The sequence below is a fragment of the Salmo salar genome, chromosome 02 (genome assembly GCF_965601325.2).
Source record: "Salmo salar chromosome 02, fSalSal1, whole genome shotgun sequence".
NCBI classification, from domain to species: Eukaryota; Metazoa; Chordata; class Actinopteri; order Salmoniformes; family Salmonidae; genus Salmo; species Salmo salar.
Window position 1 is genome coordinate 19,027,177 of NC_138292.1, and position 6,456 is coordinate 19,033,632.

Genomic DNA, 6,456 nt, shown 5'->3' on the forward strand with positions numbered 1-6,456 from the left:
TATGTGGACAGCCGAAGAACCGTTTTAAGTTTTAGATAGTATCTTCATTTTCTAAGAGTGTAGAGAGAGGTAGTGAGCCAGGTGTTAGTAGCAACGGCGAATGAGAGGTCAGAGAGGAAAGGGGAAGAGAGGAAGGAAAGCAATAAGCTGTTTTGATACAAATGGAGAGACTATGTTCTGGATGGAGAGACTGTGTGAAAGAGGGAGAATTGCCCTGATACATTCGGTAATTTCCTTGCTAAATGACCCATGAGGACCAACAAGTGAAGTTCATAGGAACATGTCAAATTGGGTGTCAAATGAAAACTATGAGTCTATATTTTTTAGGAATTAAGGCATATATACATTTTTCAACCATTTTCCATCCCAAAAATGTGGCATAAACAAAGGCTTTGATTTCTTGTCTAAAAGATGGAAAAGGGGTCTTAGAAAACATCTACCAGAAAAAGTCTTAAGTGAAGACCCCTGCCAACTAATATCAACATTTATATTTTATTTAGTATAATTTTTTTCTGCCTTCTGTAAGTTTAAGAAACAATGCCCTTGTGCCTTGAAATTCCATTACCAAAAACCCACGTATCGTTCAGATATTGTATTATTTCTCTCCCTCATGAGGAGGGTGTCTTATTTTGTACGCTTTGTACAAAATAATAAAACGCAGAACCACAGGATGTTTCTTAACATAACTCTTTATTAACTAGCTACAACTACATGTTAGCCTATCTCCAACCACGATCAACTGCCCATGACCTAACCGTCTGGGTGGTCTTAACCAATCACCGCACAGTATGATACGGCGGTAAAATGCATCCAATTATAATTCAGTATGTATTCACATATGAATATTACATCCCCCTTCTTTTAAACAAAATACAAATGTTTTACATATTCTAAGCTTTTCTTTTGGATACATGCTCTGTAGTTTGAACTCAAGGTAAGTAACCATTTATATTGCATACTACACCAACTGAATCAACATAGACTCTGAAACAATGATCCAACATACTGTTACTTTTCAAACAAGGGATTCTCAGCAACTCAGCTTCACTGTAGAAATTACATCTTAACATTTCAAACAAATACAAAATCAAAGCATGTCAAGTCAACTTTCAATAACAAGTTTACAGTCTGGAACTCTTTCAGGGCAGCGATCCGCCTACACCCTTTGACATTTCACAGGTCTAGGACAGCTCTGGGCTTGACCTCTCTTCCTGACCTTGTGCGATATGATGTTGAGCATGCTTCTGTGTCAGTCAACAGCTCTTGTGGTGTTGCAGGTAAGTGTGGTGTATGTTGTGCTGTGTGTGTGTTTAGTCCATCACGTTCTCTTTCAGGGGAACAGTTCATCTCATCAGTGTGTTGTTCTTTTGTGTTCAGTAAGTGACGACGATTGCGGCGGTACACTGCTCCTTCTGCTGTGCGGACGTGATATGAACGTTCAGTGTCAGCTGGCTGGATGACGACTGCTGGTTTCCAGAGGCCATGCTCCTGGATTCTAACTGACTCTCCGTCGATCAGTGGTGGCAGTGGTCTAGCTGACCTGTCGTAGTATCGCTTTTGTTGTTGTTGTCTCTGTGCACGTTTTTCATGCATTTCCTTGTAGCTGACAACCTCAGGTTGCAACTGCTGGTTGGTGCTGGGAAGGGTTGAGCGAAGTCTGCGGCTCATCAACAGCTGGGCTGGTGATTTGAAATTGTCAACTGGAGTGTTGCGGTATTCAAGGAGACTGAGGTAGGGGTCTCTCTTGTCTGCTTTTGCTTTGTCCATGAGTGATTTAGCAATCTGCACAGATTTTTCAGCAAGGCCATTACTTTGAGGGTAATGTGGGCTTGTGGTGACATGTGTGAACTCCCATGCTTTTGTGAAGGATTCAAACTCATTTGATTTGTAACAGGGCCCATTGTCAGATATTAAAGTCTCTACAATGCCATGCCTGGCAAAGGCTGCTTTCAGCTTGTGTATCACAGCTGCAGATGTGGTGCTGTGAAGCTTGTCGAGTTCGAAGTATCTGCTGTAGTAGTCCACTGTTACGATGTAGTCCTCGTTGTTCCAGGTGAACAGATCGGTTGCCACAACCTGCCAGGGTCGGTCTGGGATACAGTGAGGTAACATTGGCTCTTTGGTGTTTGAGGGGCGTCTTTCAAGACAGATGGTGCATCTACCAACAATGTCCTCTATTTGTTTGCACATTCCAGGCCAAAACAAAATGTCCCGTGCTCTCTGTTTGCACTTTTCCATGCCCATGTGTCCAGCATGGATCTTTGTCAAAATCTCTTCTCTGAGACTGGTAGGAATAATGATTTTCTCTCCTTTGAAAATGATTCCGTTGATCTGTGATAGTTCATCACGATGGTTCCAGAATTCTGAGACGCTCTGAGGGCATTTTCTCCTCTCCTCAGGCCATCCATCCTGTATGACTTTCCTCAGCTGTGTGAGTTGTGAGTCCTTGTCTGTTTCAGCTTGGATCTCCTTCAGTTTCGTGTCACTAACTGGTAAGTTGCTGTACACAGTGTGCACTTGCATGTCCATGCCCTCACTGAGGCTGCTGTCCTTGTAGGTAAGAAACTTCCTGGAGAGTGTGTCTGCGACAGGGATGTCTTTGCCTGGACGGTGAGTGATTGTGAAGTCGTATTTTTGTAGTTGAAGGATCATTCTCTGTAGCCTTGGCGGGGCTGCAGCTAGTGGTTTCCTCATGATTGACTCAAGGGGCTTGTGGTCGGATTCCACAATGACTTGTCGTCCATATACGTACTGATGGAAACGTTTACATCTGAACAGAATGGCGTACAGCTCCTTTTCGATTTGAGCGTAGTTGATTTCACAGTCTGTGAGAGATTTGGAAGCGTAGCCGATGGGCTTTCCTTCTTGCAGTAGCACTGCACCTAGTCCATACTTCGACGCGTCCACTTGGAGTCTGAGCTCTTTGTTGGGGTCGTAGTAGGCAAGGATTGGTCCTGGTTCTCTCGTGATCAAGTCTTTCACATTCTGGAAAGCAATGTCGTGTTGCTTGTCCCAAAGAAACTCACTGGACTGCTTTAGCAGTTGACGCAGGGGTGCATTAGCATTGGAGAGGCTGGGTGCGAACTTGGCTAAGTAGTTGACCATGCCAAGCACTGTTTCCAGCTCTGCACGGTTCTTTGGTGGCTCCATTTCTTTTATGGCTGAGATCTTCTGTGGATCTGGCTTGATTCCATTCGCTGTGAGAAGATGTCCGAAGTAGCTGACCTCTGTAGCGCTGACTGTGCTCTTCTCGGGGTTGAGCCGGACTCCTCTCTCGCGGGACCTTTGCAGCATCGCGCGGAGGTTTCGGTCGTGCTCCTCTTTGGTTCGACCATAAACAAGGATGTCGTCCACAATTGCCACAACTCCGTCGAGGCCTTCATATACTTCGTCAATCTTTCGCTGAAACTCGTCTTGGGCTGAGATAATCCCAAAAGGCAGGCGACGGAACCTGTAGCGTCCAAACGGTGTGTTGAATGTTGTGAGCTTAGATGCCTCTTCTGTGAGCTTGATAGCCCAGTAGCCTGATCTAGCGTCCATGACACTGAAGTAGCGTGCTCCCGCTAGCTTGTGCGTGATACCATCTAGCGTCGGTAAAGGGTAATGGGGCCGTTTGATAGCCTTGTTCAAGTCTCTTGGGTCGAGGCATACTCGGAGCTTGCCTGTGCGTGGTTTCTCCACCACCACTAACGCGTTTACCCAGTCAGTCGGTTCTGTAACCTTGGTGACTATGTCAGATTGCTCCATGCTCTCCAACTCTTTCTTCAGACGGGCACGGAGAGCAAGGGGAATCTTTCTCGGTGGGTAGACCACAGGGGTTGCGTCTGGGTCAAGGTGAATGGTACATTCTCCTGGGAATAATCCTATTCCTGTAAAGACATCAGCAAACTCCTCCAGTACATTTTCTGTCTCTACTGGTGCTGTTACTGATAAAACTAGCTTGATGAGGTGCATGTCTAAACATGCTTTAAGACCTAGCACTGCAGGTGCTCTAGTGTCAACAACGTAAAAGTCCAACATCATGTCACTTTCTTTGTATTTGCATTTGAAAGTGCATGTGCCTTTTACTGGGAGCTGTTCACCACCATAACCAGTCAGTCTGCGCATGGTGGGCTGTAGCTCGCACTCAGATGTCAAGCTGCGGTACTTATTCAGAGGAATAATGTTTACTTGTGCACCAGTGTCTAGTTTGAACTTTAGCTTTGTGCCTTGTGTTCCTATCTCAATGTCAGCAAAGGCTTGCTCTGTCTCTGATATGTGACTTTTCTGTGTCACTGAATCAATAAACAGTTCATCATCATTTGACTCTTTGATTGACATTTCATCTTCACTCACTGTGTGTACTGTTTTTCCACGGTAAGCTCTGCACACTTTTGCAAAGTGATTCCATTTACCACATTTAGTACACTGTTTGCCTTTAGCTGGGCAATTTCCTTGTTCGCCATGCACTTTCTATCCACAATATCCACATGTTTTGGGGCATTTTGAGTCTGTGTCGCTCTGTTTTGGAGTTATGTCTCTCTCCGTTCTGAAACGCTCTCTCTGGGCACCGGAGGTGTGCTTTGATGTCTGCCTGACTGCGTGCACTGCTTGTTCACGTGATGCGCTCGTGCTGCCGCGCGAAATGGTTTTCATCTGAGCCTGTGCTAGCTCGTGAGATCTGGCTATGTCGATAGCTTTGTCCAGCGTTAGCTCAGACCCAACGTTCAAAAGTTTCTCTCTCACTCGCAGTGAGTGTATTCCAAATACAATACGGTCCCTGACCATCTCATCCTTGTTTGCATAATCACAGTCTTTCACAAGCAGACGCAGCTCAGTCACAAACTGTTCAAAAGACTCGCTAGCTCCCTGTACTTTCTCATGGAATTTGTACCTAGCGAAAACTGTATTAGTCTTCGGCACAACATATGCTTCAAAACGATCGTAGTATGTTTTCAGTACCTTTGATTCAGCCTCAGTAAGTGTCCATGTGTTGTAAATATCTCTCCCTTTTTCACCGATCCAGAGGAGCAGGTAGCTACATTTTTCCTCTTCTCCTCTTTCCTTCAGAGGACCCGTGAACATTAGCTCCACATGCTGTTTGTACTTACGCCATGCATCGGGTAAGTTTGTAGACTCCCAGTCCATTCGAGGTGAAGGAACTCCAGAAAAATCCATCTTTTAGACCATTAACTCTGACACCATGTCTTGTTTTGTACACTTTGTACAAAATAATAAAACGCAGAACTACAGGATGTTTCTTAACATAACTCTTTATTAACTAGTTACAACTACATGTTAGCCTATCTCCAACCACGATCAACTGCCCATGACCTAACCGTCTGGGTGGTCTTAACCAATCACCGCACAGTATGATACGGCGGTAAAATGCATCCAATTATAATTCAGTATGTATTCCCATATGAATATTACAGAGGGAGGATAATAAAAGTTCACAGAAGTAACAAGTAAAGGTAGGCCTATCGATGAATTATAGTGTTTTTACTGATATCAAGTTTGTTTATGAATTATTAAATTCTGTTACCAAACCGGAAATGGAATTTCAGAAAAATCAGTCATGCAATATGCATTTGAATTGTCTACAATGGTAAATCATAGTAGTCACAAACCACAGTTAGGTCACCTGCTACTGTCCTCCCTTCCACCTAACATACTGTTATATTCAGCTCATAACAGTTTCCTTTCTCTTTCTGTCGCCTGGTGGTCAAAGCAAGAGTGTGAAAAGTCAACCCCTCCCTCTCTCTGCCTCTCTCGCTCTCTCTCTCTCCAATTAATGTCACCTCTCCCGGCTCTTACTGACACCTACCCATGAGCCCCCTTTCTTTCCACTCAGCACCGACCGACACGGCCCACAGACAATGTCCTTTGGTTCGGACCGGACCGGCCTTGATTTCAACATCCACAGATGTCTGGACCAAATCTGAGCCAATCATAGACGTCTATGTTTAACAAGTTTGGACATCACATACAGTACAGTACAGTACACAACAGTACACTAAAGACAAGTAGAGTATACTTCAGTACATTACAGTATAGCAGAGCACAGTACAGTACAATAAAGGAAAGTTGAGTATTGTTAATTGCGGTACAGTAAAGAAAAGTAGAGTATAGTTCAGTAAAGTACATTCCTGTACAGTAGAGTAGAGTTCAGTACAGTACATAGTACAGCACACTAGAGTTGAGTACACTATAATGTACTGTACTGAGCTATACTCTACTTTACTCTACTGCACTGTACTGTACTGAACTATACTCTACTTGACTATACTCTCCTGCAGTGGTTCCCAACCAGGGGTACTAGGAAGTTCATAAAATAGTTTGCAAGTGCAATTACTCAACAATATCTTAAGAATTAATGATTTTCTTACGAACTCCTCAAATATCTTCCTACGAATCTTCTTAAGATGTTTGTTGCTAGGCAACCGATTTAGCTAGTTATCCAGCTAGCAATGGCAA